General features: G+C 38.1%; 1 non-coding gene and 1 pseudogene across 1 annotated transcript in view; one reads left to right on the top strand and one right to left on the bottom strand.

The window, feature by feature from the left end:
* Positions 1 to 14,592: 14,592 nt before the first annotated feature.
* On the top strand, positions 14,593 to 15,748 carry LOC108191352 (uncharacterized; annotated as a pseudogene).
* Positions 15,749 to 16,389: 641 nt separating this feature from the next.
* Positions 16,390 to 18,125, bottom strand: part of si:ch211-214p13.8 — a 7,388-nt gene continuing 5,652 nt past the window's right edge. Inside the window, exon 6 of the transcript XR_011016740.2 lies at positions 16,390 to 18,125. This exon is cut by the window's right edge and continues 648 nt beyond it. This is a non-coding gene — a transcript (si:ch211-214p13.8).

The following is an 18,125-nucleotide window of genomic DNA, read 5'->3' as shown; positions in this document are numbered from 1 at the left end:
GATATTGTGCTTTAGATGTTTATTGATATTTTGAAAGTGTTGTAATGTGACAAAGAAAAAAACAAACATATTTTGGCTTGGTATATTTTGACTCAAAATAAATATCATCACAGTATTAAAATGACAGTCCATCCAAAAGGAAAATTGCTCATTAGTTTAAGCTCATACAAAAGATAATTTGAACAATTAATGTTAACCAAACAATTATGGTTCTTACTGATTTCTGTTGTATTTTATATTCAGACTCTTTTGCATTTATCTACTCTCATTTTTTTTTTTTTTTGGGGGGGGGGGGGGGGTGGACACTTCTTGTAGGGTTTAAATATTTTAAATTGTGGCAATTTTGAAATATTGGGTAACACTTTATTTTGATGGTCCATTTGACTATTAGTAGACTGCTTAATATCTGTTGATACTGCTCCTTTAACAGACATAAACAGACTACAAGAATCTTTGCAAGTACATGTCAGCTTACACTAACCTTAACCCCAACCTAACAGAACTACTTTACTAATAATCTAATGAGAATTAATTGGCATGTAGATGCAAGGTAACTTAAATTCAACAAACAGACCATCAAAATAAAGGGTCCCACTTTATATTAAGTGGCCTTAACTAATATGTACTTACATAGGAATTAATAGCTAGCTACAATGTATTCATTGTATAAATACATGTATTTACTGTGTACTTATGCTTAATTGAATACATGTATGTAATTACATCTGTAATTAACTTTTGTAGTTACATTTGCAAATACACTGTTGACCATCCCTTACACCTTAACCCACCCTTAAACCTACCCATGCCACCAAACCTGTCCATAACCCAACCTCTATTCCAACTCAAAAGCATCACAAGTGTTCTCAAATACATTATAAACACAGTAAGTACATTATATTTATTTTTTTGATGTAAGTACATATTAGTTAGGGACACAACATAAAGTGGGACCCTTTTAATCGAATCCAAATTAAGAGGACAAGATAAGGATGTGTGTTTATGATTGCTGAAGAGCTGCTGACATCCTGGAGCTCACATCTCTGAAATCACAAATATATACACACAAAAGTCTTGTGGTCGATCCCAGTTGTAAGAGCAACAAATAATAACTTGACTTCTTGTTGATCATTTGGAAAAGTGGCAGAAGGTTGACTGAATCCCAACCATCACAAATACTGCAGAAGACCTACTGGAACACGCATGGACCAAGATTCTAACAGAAATCAGTTCAATTTGGTGAAGAAAAAAATCATGTTTTGGGGTTACATTCAGTATGGAGGGTGTGAGAAAGATCTGCAGAGTGTATAGCAACATCAACAGCCTGAGGTATTAAAATATTTGTGCTGCCCATTACATTACGCACCACTGGAAAGGGCAAATTCTTGAGCAGGATAGCGCTCCTCATACTTCAACCTACACATCAAAGTTCCTGTAGGCAAAGAAGGTCAAGGTGCTCCATGATTGGCCAGCCCAGTCACCAGATATGAACATTATTGAGCATGTCTGGGGTAAGATAAAGGAGGAGGCATTCAAAATGAGTCCAAAGAATCTTAATGCACTCTGAGAGTCCTGCAAGAACACTTTCTTTGCCATTCCAGATGACTTTATTAATAATGTATGGATGCAGTCCTCTAAGCTCATGGGAGTCATACACAATATTCATTCTCTTCACACTGCACCATGACTTTATACTCTATACTGTACATTATGTTTGTTAAGTGACAAGACTTTTGTCAAAGCAAAGTCAGACCTTACTGTCCTAATTAATTAAAAATTCAGGCATGTTCATATTTTATTTTGGTAAAATAAGCGTAATCTAGAGCAGGGGTTCCCAAACTTATTAGCTTGCGACCCCCAAAATAACAATGTTAGTGACTCGCGACCCCCCAATATCCTCTGAGGTGGTTATATATACAGAAACCTTGCATGCAACAGCGCACACACACCAATAAACCCAAGTTTATTCTTAGTTTAATGTTAGTTTTCATGTAAATCAGAGCTGTAAATGTGCCAGAAAGTTTAACCTGATATTATAAAACCAATCTGCTGCATCTGACGCCATTGGTGTGTCTTTAAAATTATGTAATTACCCCAGGGGTCGCAATCCAATAGAACTAGTAACTATAAGCGACTGTAGTAACTATATAGTATATATTCACTATAAAAAACTATTTTTCTTTTCAGTAGTTTATTCATAAAGTATGGTAATTCTTATGGTTTAATATAAATAGATTTTTGGAAATCACCAGGCGACCCCCCTTCATTGTCCCGCGACCCCTTGGGGGGTCCCGACCCCCACTTTGAGAACCACTGATCTAGAGCAGCGGTTCCCAACAGGGGGGTCCTGGCCCACAAGGGGGCCTCAGCGAGCCCTGTGGGGGTTTCTTAGCAGTGTGCAATTAGGGGAATGATCATGTTGCCTTAGTTAATAATATGCCCAAGCTCAGTGGTCCTCAACCACCGGTCCATGGATCAATTGGTACCGGGCCGCACAAGAAATTATTAATTATTTCCATTTTATTTTTTATCTGAACGTGACACGCTCATGCCAATGAATCTCGCGAGCGTACCGTGACAAGAATTGACTAATCAGGTTCAGCAATTCCCCCCACCCCCACTTGTCAAGTGAAGACCTCTGCAAAAATGAACAAATTTGTAATCCGTCCTCCACAAAAAACAGTCTCACTGATTCGCCTCACAGCAATCCTCACACTAATAACACACAAATAACATGCAAGTTATAAATCGTAATAGCCTATATTGTGCTTTTACTTTATAAACCAGTGTGAATACTGATATTTGTGTTATTGAATTTCAAATAGGACCAATTTAAAGGCCAAAGGCTTACGTTTTTCAGTTACAAATTGCCTACTGATGTTTTGTTTTTATATTTTACATTAGGCTATTATCTGTGCATAATAATTTCCAGATATAGTAATAAACAATACAGTTTGTTTGAAAACAACATTTTTTGTAATCCTTACTGCAGACTTATATGAGCGATAATATCATTAAATATGGAGGGGGGCCTCACAATTTTTTCAAGGGGAAAAGGGGGTCTAATTCAAAAAAAGTTTGGGAACCACTGGAGGCTTTTGCCTTTCGTATAAGACACTTCTGATACCAAATAATCAACTAGAGGTCAAGTTATTATTTATTGTTCCTAAAACTTGGATAGGTGATGACTAGATTTAAGAACTCCTAAGACTATAGTCAGTGAGCAGCAGTAATTGTGTCTATAGTCAGCTTGTTCCCAGTCCTCTAAAAAATGCTGCAAATGAAGAGATACAATTAGTAAAGATATTTGTGTCAAACATCTCAGCCAATCATATTTAGGAACCCAGACCTCTTATTCTTGCAATATTTTTAATTTTATTTTTTTTTAGATAGATGTGAAATAACTTCAAACAAATAGATAAATAAATGTTATCCAGTTATCTTTTGTTCCGGCATCTCTGAAACATTGCAAAGTATCCGCTGTGTGTATCATAATGGTGATTAAAAATGACACAACATACTCGTGAAGCATTTTATGTGTACCTGCAGCTAGTGAAGTGGTGTCATTAGCTATGTTTCCACCCAAAAATGCGAATGAACTTTATGAGCAAAAATGGATTATTGCATGAAAGACGTGCGAATAAAGCAGCGTTTTCATCCAACGAGTCAAAGTGAACAAAATGGTCACTTCCTGATTAACTGGCGCAAAAGTGTAATATATATTGATATTTGCATTTTTGTATTTGAAACAATAGGGACTCTGTAGTACGGATGTATGTTGAGATAGTTCTGGCAGTTTTTTGACGAAAGCAAAAAAGTAAAGCCGTTGCTTAATACGGTAGGAGAAGCTGCGCCAATCTTTTCTTCATCTAATAAATGACTTGCGCTTCAGAAGGCAATCCTGACACGCAGTGAACGCGCGGTGGCCTTTGAAGGTGCCAGACGCACGGAGCACAGATGCTCTTGATTCTGGAGGTCAGTAATAATATAATAACACTAATACTGAAACTGTAAGGCATTTTAGATTGACCAAAACAACAGTTCAGATGGTTTACAGTGTGCTTAGGCTGCTGGTTTATCCGTTCGCACACATTTTCATCATCCCATGATCTCTTATAACAAAATCACATGACCTTTTTTAATGCGCATACTGGAGTTTGCGCCGTAAAAGAGCTTCCGTCGTAGTTTATGCGCATCTTTTCATATCGAATAAAAAGTTTATCCTACTCAGTTAGTTTTTTATGCGCATTTTCAAAATTTATGCGTATCATTACGTTTCCATCAATCGTTTTTTTAATTAAAATGGAAACGTAGCTATTGTTTCTGTGTCAATAAAAGTACAGCTAGCAAGTCACATTGGATAAAGCACCTGATAAATGCTTCAATGTAATCGCTTGTTATTTCTCCGCTGCTTGTGATTCTTTGTGGATTCTGATAATAGGCTGTCCTTCAGGAGGAATGTGTGTTCAGCACTTGTGATCTTGCCTGATTGAACTCTTTTCACACTGAAGAGTTCCAGATTAACAGATCTAAGCCTGACCCTTGTGTTCTCCTGTCAGGCAGCTCCTGCCACAGCTTTGTTTCTTTATGAAAACAGACTGCAGTTTGTTCTTGTTGTAACACAGGGAAGCTCAGAAGACAGTGGATAGCCCATGTGACTAATAGTTTCATTTGACACTTATTTGATAAGCATCTGTCTCAGCCTTGTGACTCTACAGCTTTTCTGGAGTCTGGGAAATGTCAGGTTTAGGGCAAAACACTATTGCAGTCGGAACCATCTAAATGGTTACATTGAAAAATTGGTTGTCACTTTCAAAAATTATTCAATCAATCAACCATTAATTAAACAATCAATCAATCAACCAATGGATTATTTTCAATGACACTTCATTTGACAAAAATCAAAGTGATCCAATTTTATGATCTGATGCTAAACTGTAGTTATTTCGATTAGTTGCATAGTGTCACAATCACCAGCGTCCTCTAACCACCAGAGGTCGCTGAAAAAACATTATCACCCATACAAACTACAAATCTGCCAGTTTATGGACTACAACTTCATACATGCTCTTCACCCACACACACCTGCTTCCTCATTTATACTAATTACACTCGCACCACGTGAGGATTGTCAAAGACTGATTACACACTATTTAAACAGCACACACACTCATTCACATTGCTGAGTCTTGTTATCGGTAAAGTAGCACTACAACGCAGTTACCTAGTCTTGTTTTCTTGTGTTTTGACGTTAGCCTTGTTAGCCTTTTCGTCTTAGTCTGCCGCCTGCCTTACGACCTCTCGCCTGTTATTTAACTACGACTCTGGACTGCCTCTATCCATCTGTTTGCACCTGTGTTGACCATTGCTTGCCGGACCCTGAATAAACCTGCACGTGGATCCTACCTCAAGTTGTCCGTGTCACTCCCTGTGTTACATATGGAGTCATGTTTTTAGAGCCTTAACCAACACAATCTCACGGCAATTCATAACTTTTTTATTTAGTGGCTAATTCGTACAATTTAGTACGATTTGCTCATCCCCCATGGACAGTTGAAGTTAGGGGTGGGGTTAGGTGCCATGCCTCCTTTTTAAAATCGAACCATTTCGTACGACTGAACTTTTACGAATTCGTACGAATTAGCCACTAAACTGGCAAAACGTAAAATACTTACATTTTCTCGTGGGATCAAGCTGGCCTTACCACATGTCCAAGCACTGCTAATTCTGCTTTAATTTTAGCTGCAGTCACACTGGAGTTTGAGCATGCGAAATTCTGTTGTGCAGTGCTGCGAAAAGGGGCGGGATTAAACAAGATGATTAGACGTTTAAAAAAGTGAGAACTTGTTCCATATTTCAAATTTCTGTTCAGAGAAGTCCTGTTTTGATCTTCAATTGGCCTCACGCAGTCAAGTGATGCGATTTTGCAGGTCAGAGTTCCCCAATCTTAAAGTTTGCAATGCAGCAAACTGCGAAACTTGTCGCATGAGCTTGCGTTTCCGGTTTGATGTATTCACGTGCGTATGAATGGAAGTCTATGGGGAGAAAAATCCAGTGTGACCGCAGCTCTTTCTGCGCAGAACGTCCTATCATTAGTACTTTGGGCAACAATAACTGATGGAACAACTGATGCTTAAGCACAACTTTGAATACTATTGTGTGATGTACTGTGCAATGATGGTCTACTATGGAAGACCATAGGCCATAGTAGATGTTACACATTTACGCACACACATACACTACAGCCAATTTAGGTCATCCAGTTCACTTATATTGCATGTCTTTGGAACGTGGGGGAAGCCAATGCTTTCTTAGAAAGATTTTAAGACAAACATCCACTTTTTTATTGTGTAGATTGGATTATTCATTTACAACCTGAGCAAAATGATGCCACAAAACTACTGATGGGTGATGTGGAAACATTTTATATGCCATCTGCCACTCACTGACAGGTAAAAGCTGCTGCTCTTTCTCTTGGCTGTAGTTTTGGTTCTGAGGGATTGAGGCCCCGTTTACACCAACACATTTTAGTTTTAAAACGCATAAGCTTTGCTATGGTTTTCCCATCCGTCCACACTACGCCGGAGTTTTCGAGCCCCGAAAGCGGAGCGTTTTGAAAACACTGGAGAGGCTGTTTTCATTCTAATGCTGCTGTGTGGATGGGGGGAAAACGGAGACATCTGAAAACGAAGACGGTGCTGCAGACATTCGCCTCTCTGATTAGGGCTTTTTCGTCAATATTAAGTAGCCTACACACACAGTTCAGTTCTGCATCCTCTCCTTGTAAGTTTAGACTTCGCAAGTTTGATATGGAAAACAGACTCCTGAGTGTACTTTATAAAGTCATTCACATCACCCTGGCCTTACTATTTCACTATCTTAACAGTAAAATGAAAACATGATGTGAGGAACTGCCTATTTTCATTTTGATATTAGCAACTTAACAGACATGAAAAATGTTAAGGCGTCATGTAGCTGCATAATATGACCACCATCTTCTGGCATATTTATGACAAAACGGAGCCTAAAACATAACTGCCTCCTTTCATTTTCATTGAAAATACGAAACAAAGCCTCTCCTTTACTGAATATCAGTTTTAATAATCAATAATGGCCATTATAAAAGTATAACGTACAATAAGTTTATACAATAGAGAAAATAAAGGCAAGCAATCAGTCAAATGTGCAGAGTCCGTGTACGCGGTTACATTAGTTAAGATATTAACCTAACTTATACTTGCGCTCAGCCTAAACACGTTATCTGAGGAAAAGTAACAGATTCAAAAGACCAAAGTCGGGGAATATGTTGTTAGATATAGACAACAAGATGAATTAAATATCAAGTTTAACAAATATAGTGAGATTAGATCCAGCAGGAGATCCTTGATGAACAGTCTGACATGCACAGCCCTCATATGGGTATGTGCTCAAAAAAAAGCACACTGCTGCGCATGCCAGAGTGTGTGTGCGTGTGGTCACTTGATGTGCGTTTTCTCCGTTTTAATGTAGACGGAGAGCTGTTCAGAAACGCTGGGTGAAATGCTAGTGTGGACGCGGATCGTTTTCATTCTAAAATGCTGTTTTAAAACAAAAACGTACTAGTGTAAACAGGGTCTGAGACACACTGGCCAATGTTTGCATGATCAATGGCCTGCAACAAGCAAGGCCTAAAAAGAAAAGTAAAAGTAATGCACAAATGCATACAATTAATGACAACTGTATGAAGCAAAAGCCAAATCCTAGACATTTTATGAGATTTGGAAAACCTAGACAGACTCATTTTTAGTCCCAAAGGCAGAACATTTCCAGGAAAAAGGATGTATGGTTACACTTCTTACAGTGAGTAATTTTTGTACTTTTATATATATATATATATATATATATATATATATATATATATATATATATATATATATATATATATATATATATATATATATATATATATATATATAACATGTTTAAAAACCTTACAAATATACTTTTTTTATGAAACCACAAAACTCATTGTTTGAAACTATTTTTGCTTGCAGTGTCTCACCTTCATTGAAGACAAGAACAATATTTAGAGGCATGGCTCCATCTACTGGTTGTCTTTAAGCATTTATATTTAAGGTGAGTCATTTTAATAATTATGTATAGGTGCATTATATTGCTCAAATACTAGTCTCAGCATATTTGAGAGAACAAATAGGGCACTCAGTAATAGTTTTTTTTTTCATATTTTTATTATTTTCTGACATAAACAAATAAAAGCTATTAAACACAATCTGTACAATAGCATTTTAGAAAAACAATCCCACTGGGCATTTTGTTTAAATATAAGCAAATAATCAATTATAAAATATGTGAATCTGAAATCTGAAAATAACTTTTGGTCTGAGGCCACATAATTATGATGTTTTCATCATTTATAAGAATGCATTTGTGTGTTCTATGAAGCAGAATAATGCATGTAATGTGCAGCAGTTATTTCTGGTGAAAAAGATTCAAGTAACAATGTTAAGCCAGAGTTTTAATTTTAAATGTTCTTTATTGGTTGTGAGAAAGTGATAGATGATTCATCTAAATAGTGCATGCAGCAAAAATCATCCCACTTCTCTACATGCTGTCAACAAAACAGACCAACGGTTTATTGCAAGTAAATAAATGTAAATTTAGAAATTTTATCAGAAATCAAAGAGTATTCAAATCATTCACATCACCCTCTGAGTGTTGCTATTCAAAAGTTAGTTTAGGTCACAGTTCTTATTCCACATCCCCAATCCTATCCAATACATAAACCCAACCTTTACCTTATTAACTACTACTAAACAGCTAATTAGTAGTTTGTTAGGCTAGTAGTGTTAGTTAAGAGTTTGTTAATATGCTGTAAAAATACTGGGTTTCACACAATTCTTTCATGTTGTTCCAAAAGTTAGCTTAATCATTTTTGTTTTTTTTTTACAAATTTGAGTGGATTGAACATAAAACAATCAAGTTTTTTACCCCCACAAAACCTTAAGAATTGTGTTGTTTCAGCTCATTTAAAATAAGTAGTTTGAACAAAAAGCTTTTCCCAGGAAAGGGTTGCGGCTGGATGGGCATCCGCTGCGTAAAAATGTGCTGGATAAGTTGGTGGTTCATTCTGCTGTGGCGACCCCAGATTAATAAAGGGACTAAGCCGACAAGAAAATGAATTAATGAATGAACAAGAAGCTATAGTCACTTTTTGAATTATGAATTGTGGCCTAAAATAAAGTGTTTCCATAAAATACATGTCATTTATAAAAAATTAAATACTTCTTTTATAAAAACATACCTAAATGTGCATCTTTTCTTTTCATACTTGACAATGATCACTGAAGGGACAAAAAAAAAGGAAGTGAGTAAACAGTAAAAATGGGTTCTAAACAATTCATTCATCTTTTCCCAACGCAAATTAAGCTAACACATTTAAGTGAATTCAACATCAAACAATTAAGTTGTCCCAAAATGAACCTTTCAAGACGTGTGTTGTTTCAGCTCATCTTTGAAAAAGCAGCATTAAACTGGGGGTGATTTACTTCTCTAAATATTTCAACATAATAGAAATGGATAAATAACTTACATTAAAATACTCAGTACAATAATTGATTGTTGTAAGGGTAGCCAGAATCAGCGCAAACATGCTGATAACAAAACATACGGCATCCACCCGAAATATGAATCAGAGCTGCTGTCAGTTGCGTCACTTGCTGATAGTTATCACACTCTTTTCAAAAAGGAGAAGAAATGTTTATTCTGCAATTTAAACCACATATCAATGATAGTTAAGGTACTATAATTCTCACTATGGATGTTAAGATTTCTTAGATCTATTAATAATAAATACCTGTTATTAATATATTGACTGTTTATTATGTGCATACTTTGCATGATCTTATTCCACATCTCCAATCCAATCGAATATCAGCATTATAAAAAATGCTTTTCATCCTTAGAGTTTTTAATCTTATTTCTAGTCCAAATATTGAAACATTCTTTAATCAAGAAGCATTTTCTTGAGAATTAAAAATTAGAAACAATTGACATTTTCATTAAGTGTGTTTTTCACTTAAAACAAGCAATTTTTTTTACTCCAGTGGCAGATTATTTGACTAATTTTAAGGAAAACTCACTTTATTTTTCGCACGTATTATTTCTGAATATAAGATAATATTCTGTTCTTGTCTAGAAAATCTTCTTGATTTAAGATTTTTTTAGAGACTAGAAACAAGACATTTCAAACTTGCTGGATAAGTTGGCGGTTCATTCCGCTGTGGCGACCCCGGATTAATAAAGGGACTAAGCCGACAAGAAAATGAATGAATAAATGAATGAAACAAGACAAAAAGTTTAAAAAAAACTAAAAAAAATTTGAAGTGTAATTAGGAGTTTACTAAGGCAAAAATCCTACTTAATGTTTATAAGTATAATAATTGTACCTTAAAATAAAGTGTGACTCAATATTTAAAGATTTCTCAGTTTTTTAATTATCCTCTCACCATAAAACACTTCATCTGCCAGTATACTAAAGTGTATTTAATTTTTACAAGTGATTCTGAAGTGATTAGAATAATAAAATTCAATGTGTAAAAAAAAAAAAAAATAACTGTAGAAATGAAAATACCAGAAACAGAAACATTAATATGATGGCCATATGTGGAGACCTGTGGTAACTGTAGTTCGCATCTGTAGAGACCTTTGTGATGCTTTCATTTATTTGTAAAGGTTAAATATGAATTTAGTCGGTCAGATAAGGAATTTCTCTGTGAAGTTGCCATTTGATCTGTTGCAGACACTGGAATCCATCTTTTCAAGCTGTTTTTGGTCCATTTAACATTGTGTGTCTGATCATCACAATATTTCAGATTACAGGAGATAGTGAGAGACTTATTTATGAAGGCTTTATGAAAAGTCCCTTTCTGGACTATAAAGACAAGACAATTGATGGAATGACTTAAAACACATAACATTGCAGCAAATGTTTGAACATTGATATCAGTAAATAGTATTGATTTTGAAAATAATAAGCAATTGTTAAGCCTAAATTTGACAAAGGAACTGAGCAGTTCTTTACTAGTAATGAAAAATGCAATATTACTTTTCGAAGTAACGAGTAAAGTAATGCATTACTTAAAAAATAATTCATAATATTCTACTTACTTTTAATAAAATGTAATGTGAGATACTTTTTCACTTAATTAGTTTAAAAAAATTAAATTAGAATTAAAACTAATCTACAAATGTAACATTATCACATAAAATTATCATAAATTATATTTTTGTGTTTTTTAAGTCAGTGATGGTTATATAGAGTATTAATAATTGCAGTACTTCTCTATTATAAAAAAAGAAAGGAATAAAACCTGCTGTTCTAAAAGAGATCAAGCCTTACTCAAGTAAAATAAATAAATAAATAAATAAAAATAAAGGTTAAAAAAATGTAATCCATTTCTTTTCATAAAAAAGTAACTAAGTAATGCATCTAGTTTTGTGGGAGTAACTCAATGTTGCAATGCATTACTTTCGAAAGTACTTTCCCCAACACTGTAACTAAACAGGTTTGCTTCAATATATTCACATTAATAAATTCAGTACTGTTTTCCACATGAATACATTTTCTGTATTTTGTGATTCATGTTTTGGATTTATTTATTTATTGCATCATGAGACATTGATCTTTCCTCCAATAACTTTTGTTGTTGAAATGTTTGAAAAAAGTCACTTATTTGACATTTTTTAATAGTTTTAAAGGGCACCTATTATAAAAATAATCTTTTGTTAGCGGTTTGGACAGAACTGTGTGGAGAAAAGCATCCACAGTCATATTGGGGTGATGTAAACACAATAAGTTTTTTTCCTGATGTTAAAATAGGATCCAAATCCCTCCCATTTTGAGGCAGACCGCAACGTGATGTAGAAGTGTGGTTTCCCCGCCCACTGAATTGATTGACAGCCGCATATTGACATGTTTCTGTAGTAATGCGTATAATCATATCAACAAGACAGGACGTGCGCAAAGCAAATGCGATTAAAAGATCTGTTCAGCTCTCTGTGATCATCAATCATCGTCAAAAGTATAAAACGTTTTCAAAACAGTGCATGTTTGTAATAAAGATAGTAAATAAAGATAGTAAAATAAAGATAGTAAAACTGCTGTAATTCATCACCACAGCCGTTTTTTAGTGCAATTATAAAAGAAGGTGCTTTAATCCCTCTTTGTGGTTGTTAAATCAGGTTTATTAACATAACAGATATCCATATAGCAGTGGATATTAACATGTATCCTGTCACATTTCCCATGCAAAAACAGTGCAAATTTAAACACGCATGCTGTGTATGTGTGTGTGTGTCCGATGTGTGCGTTTCTGTCTGTCTGTGCGTTAACTTTAGCAACATTGTGTGTGACTCATAGAAAAACTTGAATTAACTCCACAACAAATACATCAAATAATCATTGGGACAGTTCTGTAGTTACTGTTACTGTAGTTCTCACAAACGTTAAGTGAGATCTGCTTCCTTCATGTTTGTCACTCTGCTGTTTGTTTATCTGATGCAGCTGACCTTTAATTGATATATTGCCTGTTCTATGTTGTAATTTACAGTACAGTACCTTATTTTTTGACTCTTTTTATATATCATTTCTTTTTTCAAACTACTAAGAAGTCAACGGAGCTGAGATCAAGGTCTCCTAACGCAACAGTTACTAAAGTAACTCTCGTTCCCCGAGGGGGGAACGGAAATGCTATGTGGAAAACTTCCACTATGGAAATTTTGTCAGATTCCAATCATCTGAAAGGGTAATAAAATATGCCAATGAAATGCCAATGAGCTCAAATAAAGGCTTCGGCCCATGTGTTCCCAAACACAAAACACACAAAATACACCTCAAAACAAACTAATCAAATGAATTCGTTCCCAAAAGAACACATTTCTGTGAATCACATTTCTAGTTTGTCCACTAGAGGGTGCCATTGCACCAGAAATGAACAAACCGGCTGAATTTGCAGTAAGCAGTTCTCCGGTGTGTGTGGGGTCACTTGCGAATCAGGTAACAGCCTGGCAGTCTGTGTCAGCACCCGAATGGGTAATTCACACAATAACCAGGGGATACAGGCTTCAGTTTGCCAAAAGACCCCCGCGTTTCAACGGAGTTCTCTCTTCTCAAACAGAAGAGAGCTTTGATCACATTCTGAAAGACGAAATCTCCTGCAGAAGGGGGCGGTTCGAGTGGTACCCCCGCACCTGATCGGGCAGGGGTTTTACTCCCGTTATTTCCTAGTTCCAAAGAAAGACGGCTCTCTTCGTCCTATTCTGGATCTCAGAGTGTTGAACAAACATTTAAGGAAATACAGCTTCAGAATGTTAACACACGGTTCTCTCTTACGCTCAGTAAATCAGAACGATTGGTTCACATCGATCGATCTGAAAGATGCTTTCTTCCACATAAGCATCTATCCTCCGCACATGAAATTTCTCCGTTTCGCTTACCAGGGCGTTTGCTACGAGTTCACAGTTCTTCCGTTCGGGCTCTCACTAAGCCCGAGGACATTCTGTCTGTGTGTGGAGACAGGGCTTGCGCCGCTGAGAACATCTGGTCTCAAGATCCTGACATACATAGACGATTGGCTGATCATAGCCGATTCGCGAGAGAAAGTAATTCAAAATACTTTCCGTGTGCTCACTCACATCAAAGCACTCGGTTTCCGGGTGAATGTGAACAAAAGCAGTTTCACTCCATCCCAAAATGTGACTTTTCTGGGACTGGAGCTGAATTCAATTACGATGCGCACGCCTGTCGCAAGAGCGCATTCTCTCTCTTCTGAATTGTCTCTCACAAATCAGGGAAGGAGCAAGGGTACAGTATCGTACATGTCTCAGACTACAAGGTCTCATGGCCTCGGCTATTCATGTCCTGCCACTAGGCCTTTTGAGAATGAGGGCGTTCATGAAGTGGGTTTTATCTCTTCATCTCAGCCCGTTATGCGATCTCTCCCTTTATGTCACAGTCTCGCGCTCGTGCACAACAGCGCTGCGCCACTGGAGGAACGCAGAGTTTTACGCTCATGGGAGCCCCCTCGGGGCTGTCATGATGCGCAAAGTGGTAACGACAGATGCCTCGCTGACAGGGTGGGGCGCCACACAGGAGGGCAGGATAGTGAACGGCGTGTGGTCTCACACACTTCACTCAGCCCACATAAATTATTTGGAGCTTCTCACTGTGTGGAAAGCTCTAAAACATTTTCTGCCCCACCTGCAGGGGCATCATGTGCTAGTGCGGTGCGACAACACTACAGCTGTAGCACATATCAACCGCCGAGGGGGGATGCGATCCTCCAAGCAACATTTTCTGTCGTTACGGGCGACCAATGTCCCAGGCGTTCTGAACAGGGGTGCAGACCTTTTGTCAAGGGGGAACCCACTCTATGGGGAGTGGCGTCTCCATCCTCAAATAGTGGGCCTGCTTTGGAAGAAATTCAGCCAGGCAGACGTCGATCTCTTCGCCTCGCACGAAAACGCCCATTGTCCTATGTTCTTTTTGCTGCAGGAAGAGGATGCCCCCCTCAGCGTGGACGCACTGGCTCATCCATGGCCCAATATGCTGCTCTATGCGTTCCCTCCTCTTTGCCTAATAACCCCAACCCTAGTCAGGGTGAAGGAACAAGGCTTGAGACTGATCCTGATAGCACCGAGGTGGCCCAGGGCTCCGTGGCCATGGCCCCTCCCATTACGTACGGACCTCCTGTCCCAAGCGAATGGGGAAATCTACCATCCTCGTCCAGACAGGGTGGCTCTCTGGGCTTGACCCGTGAAAAGGCAAACCTAAATACACTGGGGCTTTCCCCACGTGTTATTGCAACTATTCAGAACGCTAGAGCCTCCTCTGCAAGGCCTTATGGACTGTGGAAAATCATTTTCTACAATCAAGGTCTATCTAGCAGCCATCACTGCATGTCATGTAGGGTTTGATGGCAGCACGGCTGGGCAACACCCTCTTATTCGTAGATTTATGAAGGGTGCCCGTCGTTCCCTTCCAGTCACTAGAAGAGTTGTTCCTGAGTGGGACCTCTCCATGGTGCTGGATGCTTTGACTCACCATCCTTTTGAGACCCTAGAGGCTATTTCTCTGAAGCATCTGTCTTTCAAGACAGCTCTGCTGCTGGCCTTGGCTTCAGCTAAACGTGTCAGTGATCTACATGCACTCTCTGTTCACCCCTCGGGCATTAAATTCTCCCTCAGTGGAGAAAAGGTTTCTCTCAGGCCTAACCAGGCCTTTATGCCAAAATGCTTCCCTAATTTTTCTTGTGGATGGGTAGAGCTTTCCGCTTTTCATCCTCCTCCATTCTCCTCCAATGAGGATCAGAGGCTTAATGCTTTATGTCCTGTTCGAGCTCTGCGGGCCTATATCAACTGGACCAGCTCTTTTAGAAGAAGTGACCAACTCTTCATTTCTTGGGCCCCCCCAAACAGGGGGAATCCCATTTCTAAACAACGCCTCTCTCATTGGCTTGTGGAAGCCATCTCTCTGGCATATGAATCTAAGGGAGTGCGGCCTCCAGGGGGCCTCAGAGCACATTCCACTAGAGGCATGGCTGCTTCTTGGGCTCTATTTAGAGGGGTTTCCTTGCAGGACATTTGTGCCGCTGCAAGCTGGGCCTCTCCACATACATTTGTCAGATACTACCGTCTTGATGTTACTCAGACTCCGGTAGCTCATTCTGTCTTAGGTGTGGGCTCTTCGTAGCCCTGTGCCGTATGCCTTTTACAACTTTTTGAGCCTAGTTGGTCTAACTTGGCTTAATTTTGTCCCTAAGTGTTATCATACCCTCAACTGACACAAATTATATACATTTATATGTACAAATACATACATTGTATACATATATATTATATTTGCTCCAGCATATTGTGTTTTTAGGTGTCCTCAAACGCATGTTACCACATGCTTTGTGACGTGTCATGCACCGCCTTTCAGGAGACCGTCCGCTGGCTTGGTGAGCCTCGCTGTGAGTGTATTGGGCAACCGGGGAGCTGTCCATATCTCCCATAGGTAGATCTCGAACACGAGATGATGAAAGAGAACAATAGGTTACTGTTCGTAACCCCGGTTCTCTGAAACATCGAGTGGAGAGATCCACCAAGTTTGCCCCGCTTGCTGCACGAGAAGCGAATATGCTCACTGAGGAATAGCAGCGCGTGCAGAATGATTTATGCGCACAGGTAAAGGGGCGGTTCTTTACCTGCCATTGGGCACGCGCTTCTGTCTGTCAAGCCAGACTTGGTGCAATTGGATGCTTCTGCAGAGGTCAGGCACGGATGCCTTCCCATAGGTGGATCTCTCCACTCGATGTTTCAGAGAACCGGGGTTACGAACAGTAACCTATTGTTTTCAGTGTTTAAGTTAAGTTTAGCTCAGTTCAGTGTGATTTTTAGAATCATTACTGAGAGTTCAAACACTGAAGAGCAAATTCATCGATAAATAGCTCTGTCAATCCTGAACCATGTGAGCCAGTGGTGACAGCGGAGAGGAAAAAAAAACTTCACCTGATAGGAGTGAAGAAAAAAAACCTTGAGAGAACCAGACTCAGTTGAGCACGACCATTTTAATTTCTCTGCTGGCCAAAAGTCTTGTGCAGAGCTTCAGTCACTGCGGTGGAGGCTGGAAGCTGGCCTCAGCGAAGACTCGTCTGTCCCTGGAGCGTCGCTGGAATCAAACTCATGTTCTCCACTCCCCATGACCATCAGCGCAGCAGCAGCTCAGGATATGGCCTGGTCCCGGATATGGAAACCTTGGGATTATGGTTCTAGTAGTTGCTCTAGGTGCCTTAAGACATTTCATGAATATTTATAAATGGGTTATCTATAAACTAAAGACTAAATGTATTTTTATTTATGTAAATATACAATCAGTTTAGAATATACATTACAATCACAAGTGAAGACAAAAAACTACAAGAAACATTCAGTATCAGGTCAGTACATTGCAAAGGGTTAATATTTAGTTAATAATCCCAGAATGTAGCTGTATCAGAAATTACAACCCTGCCTATCCGCTTGAGTCGTGACGTATGGAATACTGTTTACCAGTCCAAGCCACTACTTATTTGAATTAATAAAATATTTGTTTTTAGCCACTTTTTAGTCTTATCACACTTTAAAGTGAATTTTATTTAAAATCATAGTGTACACATCGGTCTCTGGACTTGCTGCATCACAAATACCAAAATTTGAACAATTTATAAAACAATAAAGTTCTGGCCTTTGGATATTAGGCATGGTTATGTGATTGTGATTTTCAAAAGTATTACAGCGATTTGTAAATGTTTATTATTGATGAGTCTCCCCATTCAGTTTTGTAGCGCTTGGACCCGGAGGCCGCATCGCATGACGTCACACTTAACAAGCGGATACAACTATATAGTAACTGAACAATGGTTTGCGAAAGGAGTAGTGTGTACAAATCACATTACCATTAAACTCTACAATCGATTGATCAATTACCTTAGGCAGGATTTACAAACAGCAGTGAATCTGCAACTGATGGTTATTTGACACTAACGACATATGACAAAACCAACACAATCTCACGGTAATTCGTAACTTTTTCATTTAGTGGCTAATTCGTACGAATTCATGCGATCTAATTCTTACATTTTAGTACGATTTGCTCATCCCCCAATGACAGTTGGGTTTAGGGGTGGGGTTAGGTGCCACGCCTCCTTTTTAAAATCATACAATTTCTTACAACTGAACTCGTACGAATTCGTACGAATTAGCCACTAAACTGCCAAAACTTAAAATACATACGTTTTCTTGTGAGATCAGGCTGGACAAAACATATAACTCAGAGTAACATTAAGTTATAGTACAACAATGTATGTCATCATTTTTAGAACAATAATCATTTGATGAAATTAAAATACACAATTGAAGGGTCCCAAGGCAGCCCTTAAATATTAATTAAACGTAATTTTAAGTGGTTTAATTGTTTCAGTTTTTATTTTTGTCCACTATCATTCAAAGCACTAGAATTTACCAATGTGTCAGCAGTAAGTTCTATTTACTTCAAATATATAAAAAGTATATAGTTTCAATTCAACATTTCCAAATGTGTTACACTG

Source organism: Danio rerio, chromosome 9, assembly GCF_049306965.1.
Source record: "Danio rerio strain Tuebingen ecotype United States chromosome 9, GRCz12tu, whole genome shotgun sequence".
NCBI lineage: Eukaryota > Metazoa > Chordata > Actinopteri > Cypriniformes > Danionidae > Danio > Danio rerio.
This window is presented reverse-complemented; position numbering and strand designations above follow the sequence as displayed.